Below are 21,515 nucleotides of genomic sequence, written 5' to 3' on the forward strand. Positions count from 1 at the left end.
CTGAATTACGTGAAACATGCTGAAAGCCTATCCTTAGGCCTGCGTACGGTACCGGACCAAAGATAAAATTAGGCTAGCTTAACCGATTTAACTCGACATTGAGAAAGCGCGTTCTTAAACATGTTAAAAACAAAACCGAACCTCGTTCTGTTGGGATCTGGAAAATCTACCGGTATGTCCTGGCTGTACTAATTCCAGGAAAAAAAACCTACTCTTAGGCCTAAGCCTACTAACCAGACCAAGAGAAAAATTAGATCAATTTACCAACAAACTCCAAATTAGGAAAAAGCATTCTTAAAAAACAAAATCTAACCTTTTTCTCTTGAAATCTAGACATTTACAGGTCTGTCCAGGGCGACCGCCAAGCGTAAAGTGAATCAAAAGTGATCACTTTCATCCTTCAATGAAACGCCTGAATAACCAATCGATCAATGCGATATTATTATACAATCGCTGAACAACTTTTGTTCAACAGCTGATAGCTCCGTAAGAAAATACATTTTTCAACTTGCTTGTCAGACAAAAATGTCAATACCGACATTTCAATTGATCAGGTTTATTGCCGTAAAATTAACATACAGACGTGTAAATTTACATCCTGTTGTACCACGCTCTACAAAAGATCTACCATAATTAGGAGCGCAGCAATCTCACGTTTTGTGCTAATTTCCTTGGATTGGAATTGATCGGTTACATAATTATTCTCATCCATCAAATTTCCCAAAATGGTAGTAAATGGTGTTCTTAGCTTGTCTACACAGCTGCTGGTTTATAATAATGACCCGGTATGGCGGCGAGCAAAGCACAATCAGTGATCATTATGCACAATCACTGTGCATACGCTGTCTGGGCTTGTGCTATCTACTGAAGACAGCACCTCAAAGATGTCAAATAGGAGCAAATCCTCTCAGGCACTCTCATCATTTGTTCAGATTTTCCAAAATATATTGAGTATAAAAGACAACATAGTTAAAGGGACATTCAGAAACTTTGAGCGAATATTTGTATAAAAAAATTGTTTATGCAGATCCTGCATGCATTTGTGTAAAGTTTAGGCCGAGTAAAAAAATCATTTTGTATCGCATGGATTATTTATTTTATTTTATTTTATTTAACTCCTGCTTGGATTACAGTTGTAATTATACCTTGCACAATTAAGACAATTTTATCTAGCACCAGAATATGCTGCTAACAACACATTATCAACACAAAATGATCCGTCACCCGAACAATTTACTTGGTAGTTTTGATATGGCGGAACCCACAGGTCACATGCAATTAATTTAGTCAATGATTTTTAATTGCTTAGGCTAACTGGTATTATGAGGAATGCACCACAATGAACAGGGACTGTCTTTTGGAATTTGCAGGAGAGCATTAAATAGCTCTTCTGGAGCCTTCAAGGAGAGCTGTTTGAGTATTTACAATAGAATTTAAGGAGAGAATGGTCAACTAATGAGAGCTAAAATTCACTCTCCTATATTGGATTTAAGGAGAGCAGTAGCGAGCGAATGCTCTCGCTCTCCTCAAAAGGGAGTCCCTGAATGAAGCAATAAAGGCAGATAAAACATTCTGTCAACCACCCCCCACAAATCTGTGAATTACAGTGCATGCCCCTGTAAGCAATCATATTTGATTGAGTATACATGATCGATCAAATATGTTATTTTGAGTTCAATTAGCAATTAGGGAGATGTTTAATATAGAGCTATAAGATATCACAGCTATCCAGAGCTTAAACAAGAAATCAAGCAATGCATCACCCATGTCATTCAAAATCCATGAAAGTAATTTCCATATGGTTTTACAGTGAATCACTTTATTCTATGTTTACGTAGCAGACAGCAATCGGATTATTTACTTGATATCACATGTCTCATTACATCATTTTGTTTCACTCTTTAATTCTTTTCATATTTCCTTTATACACATTATGGCTTACGTGCAAATATGGAGCAAGCCATTCCATGTGGTAACAGGTGTAGAATGTTGTTTCACTTTGCAACATTATTTGCAACATTTTACGGAAATATTTAGATTATTCCGTATTTACTTACTGTGTAGGCTCAAAAAATTGACGCAAATCTCTTTTGATTCATGCAAGTTTGTCTTAAAAGGAGAATCTCTGCAAGAATTGATTCTCGGATTTGGTACCTAATTTCTAGCCCTGTCGTAATTTAACCTAAAATATGAAGCGTTTCAAACCCTCAGCAAATGTGTCATTTGCAAGCGCACATTTAAGATATGATAAATGACACACCTACCAGAGGGAAGGAATCTTGGGTATTACAGGCCGATCTGAAAAGGTCAGGGTGTCAAATTATGCTGTTTGCAGAGGGAAAGTGAAAAGGTTCTGCTTGACTACAGACATTATGGTATTCCAATAACGACAGCATCAACAAAAAAGCCTATGAACTACTGAGTTGCTAATAAAATATTAAAGAAATAACTTAAAATAATTATACAGTTAGACATTTTGAAGTTTTGATAGCCTTTATATATAACTACTCTGTGAAAATCCACTGACTATCCAGAAAGGGCAGGCAGACAAAAAGAAATAGCACTAAGAAATTTTGAAATCCATGCTTAATTTTCTTTGAATCTTTTTTTTATAACTTTACCATACGATACTGGTAAACCCAAATGCAAATGCTTGATACTGTAACACTTTTGTAATAATTTTTTGTTAATTTGAATTGGTATTATAATAAGTTATTTAAACAGATCACAGTAAGAGATACAATGCACAACTCAGCCAAATATATTCCCCCAAAATATAACTTGACAGAAAACAATTTTACAAAGAATTTTGAGACAAACTTGGTCTGAAATGTAATTCCAAAACATCATGCTTTTTAAGCAAAATTTACTGAAAAAGGGCTAGAATGAATGTTTTCCATTCCTGCCTGAAGTTACCCAAAAGTAAACAATAATGATTGAGTTTCCTAATTGGGCTAGCTACAAAATTGCAGACCTTAACCTCTATCAATATGTAATACTGGTCGATACAACCAATCCATGAATGGTCATTATTGAGCAATATTATCTAATATTTAATTGTTTGTTCTGTCTCAGCATAGAAAGATCCTATTCAATAATGAATATTTTATAAAGGACTTCAAATACCTTTTTGAAAACTATCAAATACTAGTCAATAAATCAATTGCTATCTACAGTAGATAGCGTAAGCACTAGCTCTGTTTTCAGTATATTCATAATGGGCAGAACAATAGGCTCAAGCGACTTCTGCACTATATTACAATCGTAATAATGGATAGGAATGCAAACAAGTAATATATCTCTCCCTCTCACTGTCTCATCATCTCAGGTTTACCCTCACTCTTCTTATCCACATCACAGGTTTACAAGTATGTATAACATTTACATATCACAGTTCAAGTTGTAAACTAGGAGGCCCTGTAGTGGCACTATCCAAGAGGATGCAGGAAATTTGATATCAGTATTTTGAAGGAAGAATCTCTACCATATGCAAGCTTAGCATTAGCAAATGTAACAAACATAGAACTGCCCGTGATGCCAGCCTTGCGGTTTGACCATCGAATTGGGCTGTTTGAAATATATCTGCTGCAGCTAAAATTTGGGTAAAACATACTTTTAAGGGGCTTCAAAAGTTGTATGATATACAATTATGTATTTACAACTCTTCAAGGGGATCAAATAATGATTATTTCTTTCTAGCAGAAGATGTCTATAAACTATTTACTTCCCTACTCAACTGGGTGATTTCATTCTGAATACTGGTAAAATGAATCTAAATTTTGGAAATTGGGTGCATTTAATGTACATTTTGGGCTAATTCAGAACTCTTTGATGTTGTCATGACCTGTCACTGAGAACTTCGGCAACACTGAGACAGATGGATTGAGGCACTTCTGATTTCAAGAAATAAAAGCAGTATTTTCATTTCACTGACCTTCAATGTTCACTATCATATCTTTTCCATATTATGTACTTGAGGGAGGACATAATGCACGATAATGGAAAACAAACGTTTTATGTTACGATACGGGTGGACCTGAATTTTCAATTAGCCATGAATAAAACGCTCGTGAATCATTCACTATGTGCGCTATACTGCAGTATGGTTAAAATGGAATTGCTGAAGAAGTTGATTTCACATGTTTCAGGGGTTCAAATTTATAACTTACAGTTGTGAAAACTAATCATTACTATTCCATTTTGCAAGAATCAAGTCATTGATTTTTTTTTTGAACCATTAGAATTTAACTATAAAATTTTAACTATTGTATTTAACAAAATAATAAAATAATACAATTTTTGTGTAAATATGACCTTACATTCACACACTAAATCATTATCATAATAACTTGGGTAGGGTTTTAATATGCTGAAAATTTGCCTGTGTTACATGTATTCAAGTAACTGATTTTCATGTTAATTATGATTTTGGACCTACATCCTTTTTGCTATGCTATTACTATCATAGTCTGCAGGTTTTTCCATGCTTACTTGTATATATATTTATGTCAAACTCTTTTTGCTTTAAATGGCATGCCTTGATATCAATCTTAACATTTAGGGTTTATTCACTGTACACTTCAAAGAACTACACGGTGTCTCTGAATGAACTGTACTATCAGCAGAGATACCACTCAGTTTCACTCAAAAAACCTGAAACTGGTGACAAGAGCCTAAGAAAGCATGTGAATGCAGGCCAAAAAGCCCCAAAATGGGCTGAAAATAAATAAAAACAAGGAAATTTGGACTCGCTAAAATCCTGAATTCAGACCAAAACCTGAAGAGTGGCATCTCAATGCACATTCTTTTTGACTTGTGGAATGGATTAAAAAATATGACATTCAAATTGTTAAATCAAGAATGGAGCGGTCATTTTTCAGAATTAAAAAACATGCGATAGCTGGTTTATTATTAATATACACTAGCATCAATAAAGCGGTGGTTGTGGGTTCAATTCCCATGCTGGCATATTCCCTTGGTTTTTTTTTCAAGTTGGGTTGTGTGCCGCGCCGGTCGGGATTTGTGTTTATTTGTTGTCATGTTTAATTGTAACACTTTGGGTTGGTAAACTGTTCATTCTTTCGTATATCAATAAAATACTCGAAATGAATTTTTCTGTGGCCACAGTTCTTTCAGGGACACCCTGTACTGCTAGTTTTGATATTTATATTATATCATAAACTTTCACATTTAGAAAATGTCACTTAAAAATATAATAGTGATGGCAATAACCTGTTCAATATGTGGCGGTTTAGGAAGACACTACGCCTATGCAACACAAGACTCCTTGGGAAATCAAACTTAATGCATATTTGATTATTGTACAAAGCTTGCAAGGTAAGAAATGGAAGTAATGCCCGCAAAGTGATGTCTGAAACAATAACATCTATCAAAATTTGAAGGAAGTTATCAATAATTTTTTCAAATTTTTCCTTTACTCTCTATGGTTATACAATATAATAGATTTATAATAGCATCTATATTAAGAAGGACATGCAAAGATGAAAAGTATATGGATATAGTTTTTGGGTATCTTAAACAGTAAGGTTGTCACAAAAATAAAAATTTTAAAATTGTCACTAAATGGTGAATGCTATCAAATATGCATTCACTACTCACAGAACATAATTGAAAATGGTCAGCCACATATAATAACAGTGATGAAAATCATGATATCCTATATAAGAAAATTATTATTGGTACTTAATTTCTGAATACCACACTTAACTTGATGCTTAATAACCGCTTCTTCAAAGACATTTTTTTTTTTTTAATGAGTGCTACAAAATGAATCAATTTCTACCAAAATCTATTACATTCAATCTGTGCAGCAGCAATCATTTCTTTATAGTTTGTAGCTCTTACAAGGAAAGGAATGCACAATTAATGGGTCCATAATCATTCAAATAATTAATACTGCCACATTTTAATCATATATGCTCCAAAGTCAAGTTGAATGGCAGTTCTTGACTTCCAACATTTTCTCTCTCTTCCCCTTCCCTCTGAGGTTGCTTTAAGGAGGATTGACATCCTGTGATGTGTTAAAATAACACCAATATTGCATCGTAAACACCATCTTATTTCTCACTGCAGCCTGAGAAAATTGCCTCAGGGTCCCCAAGAGCGGGAACTCAAGCATGGTTGAATATCTTTTTCGCGGCAAACCTTAACTCAAACAAAAAAAGATTGGGACATGCTATAGAAATAGGCCAGGCGTTTAAGATTCCGGTGTCCTCAAGGCTTTGCCCAGTTAAACCTGGTACCGTATTAAAAAATAACATGAAATAAGAAGCAACCGGATTACCGGAATGCCGTCTGAGAACCCTACAACATAATCATCACCTCTGGGATGGTCTCTAGGGTTGCCAGTCTTACAGCACACAGGGTTGCCACATCGTGCTTTACCCACACAATTGGGCTAATTTAAAAGACTGCGCCACAGGAAAAATCACATGTTGCTTAAAATTGGGCTACTTTTTGCAAGGTGCAGTGGTTTTTACCTGTAATTTGGCTGATTTTGCAGCCTATCTGCAAAAATTTGAATTGCTCTCTTTTTAAAAGGTCTTTTATGATGACATTATTGACTGATCACTGTATCAAAAAAAGTATGGTCAATATCCACCCAATTGGGTGATTTTATTGACAGAAGCATCTAAAGATTCATATTTTGGGTGCCTGACCTGCAATTGGGCTCCTTAAGAGCCATTCGACGCTGCCTTGGCACAGTGCTCATCATGTCTTTTGATTGTGGCAACACTGGATTCTTGCATCAAGTTCAACATGGAGCAAAGAATTGAAGCACAATTAATTAGACTTAATGCTTGGGTGCCTGGACTGGATTGATCTCTCACCATCAGTATACAAACCCACGAACTGGTTGATAGAATATACATTACCCATGCTTGTAGTAAGGCATAACGTAAATAACATTGCTGGTAAATGTCACTAGTTCAAATAGTTTGGAATCACACAAATATATCTAGGGTACCTATAAGCAATTTACATTCTTACTTATTATACACATTATATCCATGTAATGATAGATCTTATAGATCTTCATTATTTATATCCGTTGGGACTGTTTACAAAGTAGGGCATATAAATATTCTTACAGTGTTACATGACATGCGAGTTGCAAAAATAGTATATAAGGTGACAAAAAACCTGTTTTAACCCCGGGTTTTTACATGCCCGGCCAAACCCGATTTTGCATTTTGGGCGAATTTTTTGTTTAAATTTTGCTAAATTTAAATCATTTAACAACCTACATATGGGCCTACATTACATGTATCACAAAAACCAGACATTTTTAGTCAGGATTTATTGATTTTAAAAGCAAATTTTGAAAAAAAAACCAAAAAAACCAAAACAGAACATACAAAAAAAAATGTTTGAAAAAAAAAAAAAAAAAAATCAATTTTTTTGCCAGATTTTTTTAGCTTTTATAAGGTAATTTTAGCCTCTTAAAAAAATCCCAACTGTCCGCCCGTACAACAAGATTTTTGTTTGTCTCCTAACATACACTATTCTTTAAAAATACATACCTTATTTTTGTTTAAAAATACATACCTTATTTTTGTTTATATTTTTTTATAAACACTATGACACAACAATATTTTACAATTTCAAATCTTTATTCATGAAAGCATCTTACACAGTTTACGACATCTGTAAAACTTAATGTGCTTAATATGACACTCAAAGGATTTGAAAGATTTACAAAAAATTCTAACATTGTAAATTTATACGGAAGAAAAATTAAAAAGCGAATGCAAGGCTGCATAATATTGGGTAGTGCCATGCTAACTGTATATTGCAAAGGGAATCTTCAAGTTCAATACCGAAAAAGTCATCTAAAGCATGAGCCAAACTGTTCATCTTTAAAAAAACAATTGTATTGATGTTCTAACAATAAACATTACTAAAATTCATTTCAAAATGCATATTCTGGTAAAAAAGTTTATCAGACATAATTTAAACAATTAGCAATCTGAAAAAAAAAAGTTTTTCGGAAAAATATTTTGGAAAGGTACTTACTTGTATATGAAAATGATAGGTCTAGCTTTAATGCAAAAGATTTGCAAACAATACCGGTCCAAATCTTCGTGTTGATTTTTCATATTTTTGGGTTTTGTCCTACTTTCATAACTGACTGCTTGGTGGTGTCGTTGACAGATCCCCAGTGTTTATGAGCTCCGCTAGCTGCTTGGTGGGTGAGCAGGCAGGCAGGCAGATGGCAGGACCAGGCTGAGGGAAACTAGGTCTCATCCAGAAGTAAAAGCACATGACTTTGTTTAGCCGCCGATCTGCAGTTTGAAACTGGATTGGAAACTGGCACCACTCCATCCAGGATCTTCCTGCAGTCTTTGAACTAGTTCAGTTTTGGTCTCTTCCAGTCTAGTATAAGACCAGCTCCAGCCTGTTGCATGGCTTACGACCTGGCCTGCACCAAACACATAAATTGTACACAAAACACAACATTATACCACTATACCCGCCCCGCCCATGTTAAAAACAATGATTTTTTTTACTTTTTTACCCTTATTCAATCTAGTATCTACTCTATACACACAAGCATACTTAATAAAAAAATAAAACATTTCTTTTTAGAAAAATTGCATACTTCACCAAAAATTCTTTAATTGTATCATTCAGAAATCATTTAAGACTTCCAAAGAAAAACTTGTGTGTAAACATGCTTATCTTGGAAAGACATCTGAAGTGATTGTTTATCATTGCAAAAGAGAATCAATTTGGAAGAAAATTACTCCAATACGTGATTATAGCTTAAATGTGAATAACCGAATGGTTTTGAAATGGTTACCCTTACATCAAGAGCTGAACTTCACAAAGCTCACCTTAACATGGTGGGTCTTATACGAGGTCAAGTGCTGATTTCTGAAAATTAAAATTGATTTGAGCGCTCTTTTGATGAGGATTTATCCTTCTACCTTTTAACTGTAGTGCAAATTTGTAGGACAGAAATTATGCCCCTAAGACCAATCTTGCAAGTTGGCATCTTTGTGAACCCAAACTCCGATTTGTTCTATGGAAACCTTTACTATCTTGCACTACATATGATGCAATGTAAATCCGGGCGTGGGGGCCTGGACTCACATTGGCTTCTTTGTGAATCCAGACCCAGAACCTGATGGTGGGGGCCTGGACTCACATTGGCTTTTTTATGAATCCAGACCCAGAACCTGATGGTGGGGGCCTGGACTCACATTGGCCTTTTCATGAATCCAGACCCAGAACCTGATGGTGGGGGCCTGGACTCGCATTGGCTTCTTTGCGAATCCAGACCCAGATCTGTTCTCTTGTATTTACAACCTTGAATACTTTTTAGAAATTCTTGGACACTCAATAATAAACGGATGAGTTAATTTTTTTCAGTCAAGCATATCTAGGCATTACCAGCTGAAATTGGGGCAATATCGCAGACAAAACTTCAACCAGGCAAGTGACCTGGTGAAGGGGGTGGCCATATATTGCAGAGCTCGGCGTTCACCTGATTGGAGCCAACTGTAACAAAGTCTTTATCATGATGGGTCATCTGCCCCGCCTTTTCCAGGTGCGCCACGGGTAGAGCAGATTTGATTTGATTTGACTTTTGTTGCTTTTTGGTCCTGCAAAGACTTTGAACCCAGGACCACTAGAACCAAAGGCAAAAATCAATGTGCCACACCTGCACCCTCCACTTTGTTACAACTCCAAAATCAGGTTGTAATTGAACCTCTTAAATGGATTGAGATGTACCACTTGAGTGTCCAAGCATTAACTGCACGAGTAAGTAGAATAATTAGATAGATCTATGTTACAAATCAAATTTCAAAACCTCTCGACTATGCAATCTATGCCATAATACACTACTTCAATTTCATGTCAAGGTAAATGTCCAGCAAACGATTTGAGAGAATTGCCAACCATCACTTGTCTTTTCCAAAATGCATGCATTTTGTTATGTTTCTGACCTGAACTAAATTATTGATGTTCTTTCAAATAGAAATATCTATAATGCACTACTACTACCATTTAAAAGGATTCAATGTCGGCGAAAAGGTCGCATATATTTGTGGACTAAAGGTTCTAATATACTGTTAAAGGTGGGTGGTCCAACTGTAACACTTGTTCTACCTCGCATTGAGGTCCATCACCCAAATATTTTTTAGCTTAATTGCTCCAGCGGTTTGGATTTTACTAGAAGCAAAATGTGTACCCAGAATGGCCCATAGAACATTGCATGGCGATCACCAAACTACCATGTTTTTGTTCATAACGCCAAAACGATACATATTTCATGCTTAACATTTCAAAAAGTATTACGAGACAAACAGCTTTCACCTGATACCAACATCTGTATTTTAATGGTGTCAATGGGGTCACACACCTTTAACAGGGTTCTTTGTTTTGTATCAAAAATGTGTATTGAAATATTCATACCGACACTTTTAAGCTTGCATTTAGTTATGAAACATTAATATGAACAATGAACGCATATAAAATAACAATTGGCAGATATGCACAATGGTCAGAGTTGGTTTCAGAAGTAGTCTATCCATATAAAACATTCATTTTACAAAAGTTGCTTTCTTTTCTTCCATTTTTTTAATGTTAATCATAGAGCGCTGACTTCTTAAATTTGACCTGTATTCTCGGATGATGTGAAGAATATGTGCCTAGTTAAATAATGTGATTTTATTTGTGCCAATTGTACATTGCAAGTTCAGTGGCTTGAATAATTTCCATTGTATTGAGGACAGGTGCATCACTAAGTGTGTACTCACATGCTACTCTGAAGCGGTTCAAACCGGAAATTTATGTGGGTATTGTTTGCTCTGGGCTACAGACAGCCCAAAATATCTTTACATCATGAAAATGGATGATACACTGGACACATCAAAAGCCATATTCAATTTTATCAACCATAATAGTTTTAATTCTCTTATGTTGTTTTATTTTTTGCAAACTGATGACTAATTGAATGATGACTGATCTGGTAATAAACTTACTAATACTATAGATTTATCTCTGAGAATTTGAATTTTGTGTTTTAATCCAAAAGTAATCATTGTGACACAAAAATGTAATCTACTGAAATAAGCATAACAAAACTTAATTTTTAGGCATCAAATACTCATTCTTAGACATAAAATTCTTCTTCTGAAATCAACAACTGACCATAATTAACACAAAAAAAAGAATAAAATGACATGACAATAATAACAAACATTTTTCACATTATTTACAGGTAACCTACCTGGCTTCTTTGTGCAAAGATGTCTTTGCCAGCACGAATAAAATCAGCTGCGCCAAAGCAGGGCTCAAATTCAGTTGTGACAAAACGCCCATGGCAGCTAGCTTGTGACGATCTTCTACAGACCTGATGGGGTATTCCTAGAAAAAGGACAAAAATAATCTACAATTTTAAAGAATGGAAATTTCAAAAAAATCTTTAAACAGAAAAAGTAAGGCATTCATTTTTTTCCATGAAAATACAATTTTTTCATAACTAACAAACCAAAATGTGGTAAAATTGCTCAAAAAAAGCTAGCAACATATAGAAAACTAATTTTTCAGAGCCTTACAAAATATTAAATTGCCACAAAATGTGGCTCTTATATCCTCTGAGTGTCCCCCCTGTTGGGACCAGAGATAAAGAGGTACAAGATTTTTTAATTTTTGGTCCTAAACATATGCGGTACACCGAATATACCGGTATTTTTTTTCATACCGGTTTGACGGTATGTCATTATTTCCAAGTACCAAAATACCGGTATGATGTTTACATTCGGTATATGTGTGAATTTGTATTCCATCATTATGAAGTAGAAGTTTTCTGTCTGTTTTCACCCAAAACACAGATTACCGTAACAGCCTTCTTACTTTACTAGTTTACTTGTCTTTTTGGCCGCGCCATTTTTTTAAACAACAAATAGTGGGAGAAAACAGCAAATACCGGAATATACCGGTATGGACCTGACGGTATACCGGTAAAAGGTATTTGGCATACCGAATATGCTTATTTGGTCCTGCAGAATCTGCAGCACAATCACTGAAAGTGACAACAAGTTGAATGACATGGTCATGTATTCACTTCATCTGCAACCTACATAATGCTAATTAAATTTCATTCAAATTTACCATCAGGTCAAAGAAAAACCTGAGGGACATTTAGGGGCTATTTTGACTATATGCTAAAATGAAATTGGGGCTACTTCAATTCACTTAAGGAGGGATGTTTAGGGGCCACTTTGACTTGTAAGCCAAAATGAAATGGGGCTATTTCAATTAGTTGCTGTGAAAAATGGAGCTTTGCTGACTGCAAAGAAAATTCATCAGAACAAAAACAGCCAGTAGGTTTTTTGGGCAAAAAATATGTTTAAGAATGTGGTGGAGAAGTTGTTTAGTTTGATGGCATAATCTGGTAAGTTATCAATACCTCGCCTCGGGAGCATTCTGCTATCATTTTTGTAGGGGTGTGTTCACACCGTCGGGAACGGAATTGATTTTAGGGCAAAATTGGGCTTCTGAACTGAATTTTCAACATTACTTCTTTTGGTCTAGTGAACTAAAATTGCGCCAAATAATAGGCTGTGGAGCTAAGAAAATTCCATTTGTCCAAAGTTGAGCTGAAGAGCTACATACATGGGAGTTTTACTCTAAGTAGAGCTAAAGAATTGGAGTACGAGTAATTTTGAGTAGGTCGCCCGAACTGCCAGAGTCTTTAAATGCATGTATCACTTTTACATGCGAGTTGCGAGTGCCTCCCCAGGATCTATTATAGACCTTGTCTCAAAATTAATTGGTATAGTCTAATAGGACAAGAGGTTATTGCTGATCGCCTTGTGCCAATTTTTTTTATGACATAATTTTATGAAATGGATCACGACTTCACACCTCGCACGTACCTGCTCTACCATCAGTATCACATGTCTAATCTACCATATTAGTACATGTCAAAACTGTGGGAGGGTTCATTATAACACTGCAGTGGGTCCTCAAAGGCTACTTGCTGAAGACCTTTCATGGTAAGGAATTCAACAAACCATTTTTCTTCATGTGTCCTATTTAACCCCATGAGAACTACCTGCCGATTGGGCAGAAAGAAGTTTTCATTATCAATTGGACCAATCAGCAACATTGTTAGAATAATTTCACTACGCAAAAAATTGGGGTGAGTTGTTTGCAAAGCTCCATTCTGATTGGTGATTAAAGTGAAGTTATCATGTAATTGACCAATCAGAGGCAATGTTACTGTTAGATCGGCAGGTAGTACTCCGGGGTTAAGTTAATTCTTGTAACATCTTTGAGGATGCTCTCACCTGATCGTACAGTTCGTCACTCATCTGGGGCTTGGGAGCAGTTGTCCACCTTGCGCCACCGCGGAAATATTCCTTCATGAGAGAGCGGTAGGCGCGGTACTCAAAGAAACGAGAACGCCATGCCATCGGACATTCAATGACCTCGTCACCGATGACAAGAATGATGTCACGAGGCATTGCTGCATAAAGACCTGGGAATTAATAATCATAACAAGAACAGTAGTTAACAGGTTTGTGAGAAAGAAGAAATGAATTGCAAGAGACGGAAATAAATTTTCAGCAAATTTACAGGCTTATTTCACTTATCTTTGCATTAAAGCCATACATGTAAAAAGTATTCTGCAACTTTGAAGAACCACTGGACCTATTCTGCAGGGCTAGGATTATTCACAGATAATTTGAAGAAAAAAAAAGGAAAAAAATTACGAAAAAATTAGTTTGTTATCCTTAATATGCAAACCATTAACTTGTGTTTACCTCTTCATCTATCACATATTATAAATGCATGGAAAACCAATGCATCTATAATATGTGATAGATGAAGAAATAAACATTAGTTAATGGTTTGCATATACAGGATAACAAACTGTAATTTTTTCGTAATTTTTTTCTGATTTCTTTTCTTTTTTTAAAATTAACTGTGAATGATCCTGAAATTTCATAATAGGTCCAGTGGTTCTCCAAGGTCGCCGAAAACTTTGTGCATTTTTTTTTTTCTGTGACCTCTGTGACCTTTCTGGGAACGCCTTTCCCGCAATTTTTGGAGGCCTGGTACCAGTTATAATTTTGTAAGGGTATTTGGGACAATGAAAGTGTAAGATTTATGAATGTGGAGTACCACACTAGTGTAAAAATCAACGAACCGAAATGACAATTTTAGAAATTAAGGAATGAACATAATTTTGTGCAATTTGAAAAGTTGCAAATGCAAACTGCATAACCTAACACATTCCCCTCACCTAAAATGTGTGACGATCATTCAGAGCATGTAATTGATCAATAAGAAGCCGCCTTGATCACATTCTTTTCAATTTGGAGAGCATTATGCACGGTTGGCACATATCTTCTTACTCAGTAAATATGCTGCAATCGCACACGCACACCAAATTGTATTCAATTGTTAATAAGTCAATCATTCCGATTTACAAGTGTGGTATCATATACTGCGGTTAACAAAATTATCCAAACTTTCATACATTTAAACAACACTTTTAATTCAATTAACTATGCTCAAAGTTATGACCGCTCAAAATAGTGGCGATTTTCTTTTTTGGACATGCGTTTATATTATCTATTCAACAAATCACCATCAGGCCAAAAAAATAAATTGTTTGGTTTCCTTTCCAAGACAAGTTTGGAGGGTCGGTAGGTCAATCCTTTTTTTAATTTTCCATGGGCTCTTCCTCCATTTTTCTTCCATTCTGAAAAGGTTATAGACAAATGCTTGAAACATTTTATTGTAAAACATTGTGCATTTTTGGACTGAATTTAAATGGAAATACTTCTTGGTTTTTAATCAAATATGGAAATGAATAAAAATAAGTGAATAACAAATATAAAATGTCCTTGATACCATCAAAATTTAAGGTATCTTTTAAAAAGTGATGGGAGGGGGAATTTCTATTTTTCGGGCGGTCGCGGAGCGCAAGAAAACATTTTTTTTGCCTTATATGGTTAATCTTACCAGTTGAAGTAAAATCAGGGGTGGTGTACTTCACAGTGAAATCCAAAGGATCCGGTCTACGCACAGTCACACCCTCCTGCTCCAGAATGTGGCAGAAATTTTCAATCTCTGCATGGGCTTTCTTGAGGTGTTCTTCAGGGAATGGCTTCCCTCCATGCTTGGCAAAGAAGTCCCAGTGATGCTGGTAGGTGTTTGCCTGTGAGAAAAAGCAATGAACTTGAAATTAGATTTTTTTTGCAACAAATTTATTATAGAACACTGATATTTTTAGCATGTATGGTTGTAAAGCCCACAATACTAAATACATGCCATTGAAGCCAATAATGCAGCCTCTTACCAAAACTAGGTGTTTGTCTAAAAGGATATACGCTCAATTTAAAACAGTATAAAATTCAATATCAGTCATATTTAGTGTACCGTATACCAAAGAAGAGGAACATTGTATGATTTTTAATAATTTGAATGCTATTTTTCTTCACTATACTGTATGGAGACAATCTGCCTGGAGTTCCAATTTTTTTTTTGTGAGAACAACCAGAAAATTGTTTTATATTGTAATTTATTTGCATGTCAGTTTTTCCTGTTTAAGCGTATGGGACTTAAATGTAGTTTATAAAAGGTTTTTTTCATTCATTCAGTAACCTTCTAGGTCCAGGCATGACAAAAAAGAAACTAGCCCAACCTATTATATATGCTGGTCAAGAGAAGAGTGGTAATTTCCCGGGAGTACTTTAGTTGTCAAATTCAAACCACCATATCTGTACATTACATTCCCGAGTACATAATGCGATATTTAGTCCGCATCAAATAGTCGTAAGCCCATTCAAATGTGTAGAAATGGCCTTAAGCATGTGAAACAGGGAAAGGTTTTAGCATAACAATGAGCAAGCTCGAAATCTCAGTGTTAAAACTACGGAGTATAAACTGTATGATTTGCATAACAGGGAACAACTTTAATAACAGCCAACACCCTTTACATCAATTAAGTTGATACCTTCAGGAACTTCTGAAGCCAAGAAAACAAGTATTTTTATATATTACACCATTTCTGCAATCAATAGACATTCTGTGTTGTGATCCCAAAATAGCTGTAGACACAATCAATGCATGAACCAATTCTTGGTACCAATTATAGCTGAACCACTCGCATGAATGCCTCATTTTCTTTGTTCAGTCTTGAGTGTGTTATTTTGAATGTTGCCTCCATTAGTGATGACAATGAACAAGCTGCATGCTATGGCACATGACTGTCTAGCAGGTTTGTGTAGATGCATTTAGTCTTACAGTTTTAACACTGACATAATATTAAAGCAATATAGCGTCATTTTCAAAATAATTTTTTTGTTATCGGTAACAACATGTCAGTTTTCATTATCAAACATCAGATGTGGCCCCTTTAAATTAATTTTAAGCCAAACGGATGCACTGGATTTTTTCAATGTTTATGAGCGCTAGTTGCTCTGGGTAAAGATTAAGATTTGTTCAATTCCTGTGTGTGTTTTATGTGTGCATAGCGACTCCACTGGATGGCGAAATTAGTACAGCAGGGCCTATAGGTTATGCTCATCTTCTCATGCACAACCAGGCTTAATGAGTCTGGGGAATTTATGCATGGAATGAATTGCATTGTTTCAACATTCGTTTGACTTAAATAGTCTTATTAGCGAGTTAATTTGAAACAAAACAGAGTTCATCTCCAGGTTAAATTTAACGTGCCAAGACACAAGAGTCAGAAGCGTTTTGATACTTCCGTCATCTGATGTGGCTCAAATTGCCGCTCTTGTAATAACGTAATTTTAGCATGATTTATTTTTCACTCAGCAAAAATTAACTTGAGTATTTTTTGCCGTTTTTCAGCATATATGGACTTGCACTCTAATTAAAAAATTTGCAAAAGCTTAAAAGAGTGCAGAAACCCAAGTATGCATGGAACTTAAAACAAAGTGCAAAAGTTCCATTTTTAGAGAACAACAGTGTCGGTACTGAAAAGCTATCCATCTATTCAAACAGTCAGAATCTCTCTCTATCAATAAAATTGCCTCAATCTCACCATGTCAAATACATCCTCAGTATTTTTTGTTTAAATTGTGTTTCCCCATCCCAAATGCCTCATACATAATCGTTAACAGTTACGATCTGTCCATCAGAAGATACGCTGTATAGAATTGGTGCATGCATTGCATGCTGACATAATAATAAAGAATACTTTTTGAATTTGGTTGAAAAATTATTTTCTTCACAGTGCATTAAGGTGTCATCGCCATGTCTGCATGTGGATGGCGACAATAAGCCTTATTTATGTGCCAAAAAACAGCGCTTCAAAATCATGGGGATGTGTGGAATATAATAACAATCGAGAAATTAGTACTGTCTGCAATAGCTGCCAGGTGTCATATTTTTAAGATGCATATAATATAGAATGCAGAAATAAGTTAAAATGTCTATAGGGCAGCTTTTGCATATAAGGCCTTCTTGCAACAACCCCTTGATATGTCTATGCGGGTAAATAAAGGAAAAGAGTATTATACTTCATCATGTTCCAGATATATTGAATGCATAAATTTCTTTAAATCGATCAAAAATAGGTTGTTATACTTCAGCATGTCCCACATATGTGACCAGCTCTGACAAAACCCGGAACAAGTCGCCAAGCATGCTTTTTGCAGAGTTATAACTTATAGGTCTTTAAAGATGACATTCCCCCTAAAAAAGAACACATTTTTGAATTCTTAATTTCATGGTATTTGACTCTGGGACTAAGTGGACTTTCAAATCCTAAGTACTTATTAAAAAGAGGTTTATTTAATTAATAATTAACAGTTGAACTATGATTATCCCTATTCAATCCTGTGTAAGGCAGGAAACTAATTAACACATTACTCAGAATAGCAATTTGGCAAAATATATCAAGGTATCATTTTCAAAATTATCCATATCTTCAAAAGTATTGATGCTATGTATATAATTTTGTAATTATTTTAAAGCCATTTGTTTCATATCACGAAAAATGTCAAAAATGCGACTTGTTCCTGGTTTTGTCAGAATGGGTCACATACGGAATATTGAATGCATAAATTTCTTTCAATTGATCCAACATAAGCTTGTTTTTGGCATATTATGTTTCTGTTCTGAAAAATATTCATGAAGCCAGCTTATTTATATAATGCACATGGCAAGCATGGTAGTGATCCAATTAGGGCAAAATGAGAATACATTTTTTTCACTCATCGGAATAATTGACTTAGCTTGAAGCCTTGCGAGCCATATTGAGCACATTGCTATATCCCACGCACACAACATGCAGAATCAAAGCAGGAATCAAGTCCTTGCGATCTTTTTTATTTGTTCTTTTTCTTCTTCTGTTCTGTCTTGTTTTGAACAAAATGTGAATGTATGTCATTAGCTGATTGCATAACTTGCATTTTCATAAAAGATTCACGATACCGTTAGCACTTTCACATGGTTGGAAGGACTCAGCTAGCTAGGGGATTACGGGAAAATGGTTTTAACACTTATGATGTCTTTACTGCTTTCTAAGGGAAAAAACAAATTTGATTTGCATTTACCTGTGGGCTCATCTCTAGGCCTTAGCTGGGAAAAATCAAATTTTGATTCTAATTAAGATATCACTGATTTAAAACTCACTCAATCACATCAACCATATGGTTTCCCTTAGATTGCTGCCTTCATATTCCAATGTTCACACTGACGACTGAAAACCCAATATGTTTAAAAAAAATTCGGTCTTCAGACTCTGTGAACTGAGACAACGCAGTTGTGACCCGGGGTTGTGACCAACTTAGTTATTTAACACATTTGTTTCTGATCTTGTATTTTAGAACACCAGAGCATGATCCTGTCACAATGGTGCATGCAATAAGACAGCTGCCGGATAGAAAGTCACACTGTAGCACACTAACCAAAGTCCCAAGTATATTCATGAGCCACTAACAACTATCTCACTATGCGCAGTTGGTAGATGTACGTAAGCGGATGAAAGGTTGAGTACATGGTTTCCCTATGGATAAAAGTATTTCCCTGAATATACTCATCCTCATTATGGATACGGAATAAGAGATGAGTTGCATCTTCAGCATCCGCATCTTAATGTAGTAAGTAAATGAGCTGTACTGGAGATTCGATGGTATGCATGTAACCAGAGCATGTGACTACGCTACATAATTTTTCTTCAAGCATACATTTTTCATTACATAATGCATGTTTCAGGATCTATCTTAAAATTTTTTTGAAGTGTCTTGATTCAACTAAGGCTCTCATTTTAGGAAATTCGGCTCCCGGTACCCGAACTTTTTTCGAAAGGGTACCAAATTGCAAAAAAAAAAAATTGCAAAAAAAAAAAAAAAATTTAAATTTTTTTTCAAAGTTTTTTTTCAGTTTTGTAGTGTCTCTGGACCTAGACCTAAATGCTAGGATCATGATTGACCTAAAAAAAAAAAAATTGAATTTTGCACATTGTTTTGTGTTTTTAATCTGAAAATTGATACATAGTTTTCATGTCATACGCTATTAATGATACCAAAATGCATTCAAATTCAATGCATTTTTTAAATTTCGGTACCGGGCAGGGAATTTCCTGCCGGGTAATAGATTATCGGGCGGGACTCAATTCCCGGGACTCACTCAGAGCCTTAGATTCAACCAGGGATTGTACTTGCCAACAACAACAAAAAATTTATATGACGTACGGTAGTCTATTTGTTTAATAAAATAGCAGTATAAATATAATAATATTAATAACAATTAATGATGATGATGGCAATGCTGTTTCTGCTATTTATTGGTAATACAAACTTTATAATGACAATAATATTTATAACCTTTGCACCAAGTACACTCTTAATTAATATTTTTCCCTGGTGCATTCATATTTTGAGTGAAAATACCTCTTACTCTGAAGAAGTAATGAAGGGTGCTTAATCTAAACATTAATTAAGGAAAAAAGTTCAAAAATTTAATATCTGTAGGAAATTCAGATGGGTATTGTGTATCTAATGATCAATAGGATTAGGATATTTTAGTGGATAGGGGTTCAATGAAATTGTCATCATATGCACGTGACTAATGACAATATTATCTTTGTTGTTGTTGAAACTGATAATATTTATTTACATTATGAAACTAAGTACAAAGTACATTTCCTACTGCAGAAAAAATATAAATGATAATTTTAGCTGAGTTCAAACCAGTATATTGGCCAAATGCCCTATAATCTTATTACTGTCACTCAGGGCCGTGACACTTGTATTCAATCCCTGTATAAAAAGTTAAGTCACTTCACTTTAATTGACATATATAATATTGTCAGTTTGAGTGACAGTTGCCAGGGAGTTTGGTACCGTAGAAACGTAAACATAGCCTAAAATATACGTACGTGTCACGTGTGCACGACAACAACGTGTGTACTACTTCAATAGTGAAGCAGACTTATCCCGTAATTTTGATTGACAGTTGCAGGGGAGTTTGGTACCCCCAATTTTCAAAGATGGCGCACATCGACTGCCAATTATTCGGACCCTTTCCGGCAAAAATACAGCTTATTTAGCCCAGGGTTGTGAGAGTAGATCTCAAATCTCTGAGATAGCCAATCCCTATGTCGTTATAGAGGCATCGGTTTGAATATTTTCCTAGCATATTGAGCTATGGTACTTGGTTTTCACAATATAATAGTAATGGAAAGAAAGTAAACGTCCAAATGTTTGTTGTTTTTCACAATTTAATTTTTTTTTAACAACAACATAAACATACATCACCTCTTCCACAATTCACTATCTTACACAAGACATACCACCACACACTTGATTCTACATATTGCGTATTGAGTTTGACTGACTTCATTTGCGCAAACGAGTGGCTTTACTGGCTTTTCCTAGTCTATTATGTACTCGAGAATCCTTGTCACTGTCACAGGTAATAAATAGTATTAGAATCAGCTACATGTAGAGGATTCACGATTTGCACTATTTCTCATTTTCATGTATTATTTTGTATACAATATTAATAATAATATCGCCCACAATATTGTGCTCAGCAAAAGATTCAGGACATTGATGGTCCAACTAAATTAAATGCTGATGATCATGGTGATGACAATGATGTAAAACAATATAACAATAAGGATGACGTAGAGTGTCTGTCTGTATGTGGCAGGATTTATTACCCTTTTACACTAATTAGTTTCACTGGTATTATGTTGTTGGCACTGTTTCATAAAAACACTCAATGCATCATGACCTATTTAACATTTATGTGTCTGACAGCATTTTAAAATATGGCTGCACTCATCAGACCGATCTAAATCGGTCCATTACAGTTGAATCGGGAAATCCCTTCATTTGCTCATCTAATGAACTGATCATTTTTATGGAAAATCAGTATTAAGGCTTTATATTTCACAACAGTGCCCATAATGCCAATAATGCCAATATCCAAGTTCTTTATGAATGTCATATCATGAGTCTCCCTATTTATATCACAAATCCATCACA

At 35.1% G+C, this 21,515-nt stretch overlaps 1 pseudogene; it reads right to left on the minus strand.

Annotated features, from left to right (window-relative positions):
• LOC140142692 (glycine amidinotransferase, mitochondrial-like) overlaps nt 1-21,515 on the minus strand; it is a 61,744-nt pseudogene that overhangs the window by 25,162 nt on the left and 15,067 nt on the right.

The sequence above is a fragment of the Amphiura filiformis genome, chromosome 20 (assembly GCF_039555335.1).
Source record: "Amphiura filiformis chromosome 20, Afil_fr2py, whole genome shotgun sequence".
NCBI lineage: Eukaryota > Metazoa > Echinodermata > Ophiuroidea > Amphilepidida > Amphiuridae > Amphiura > Amphiura filiformis.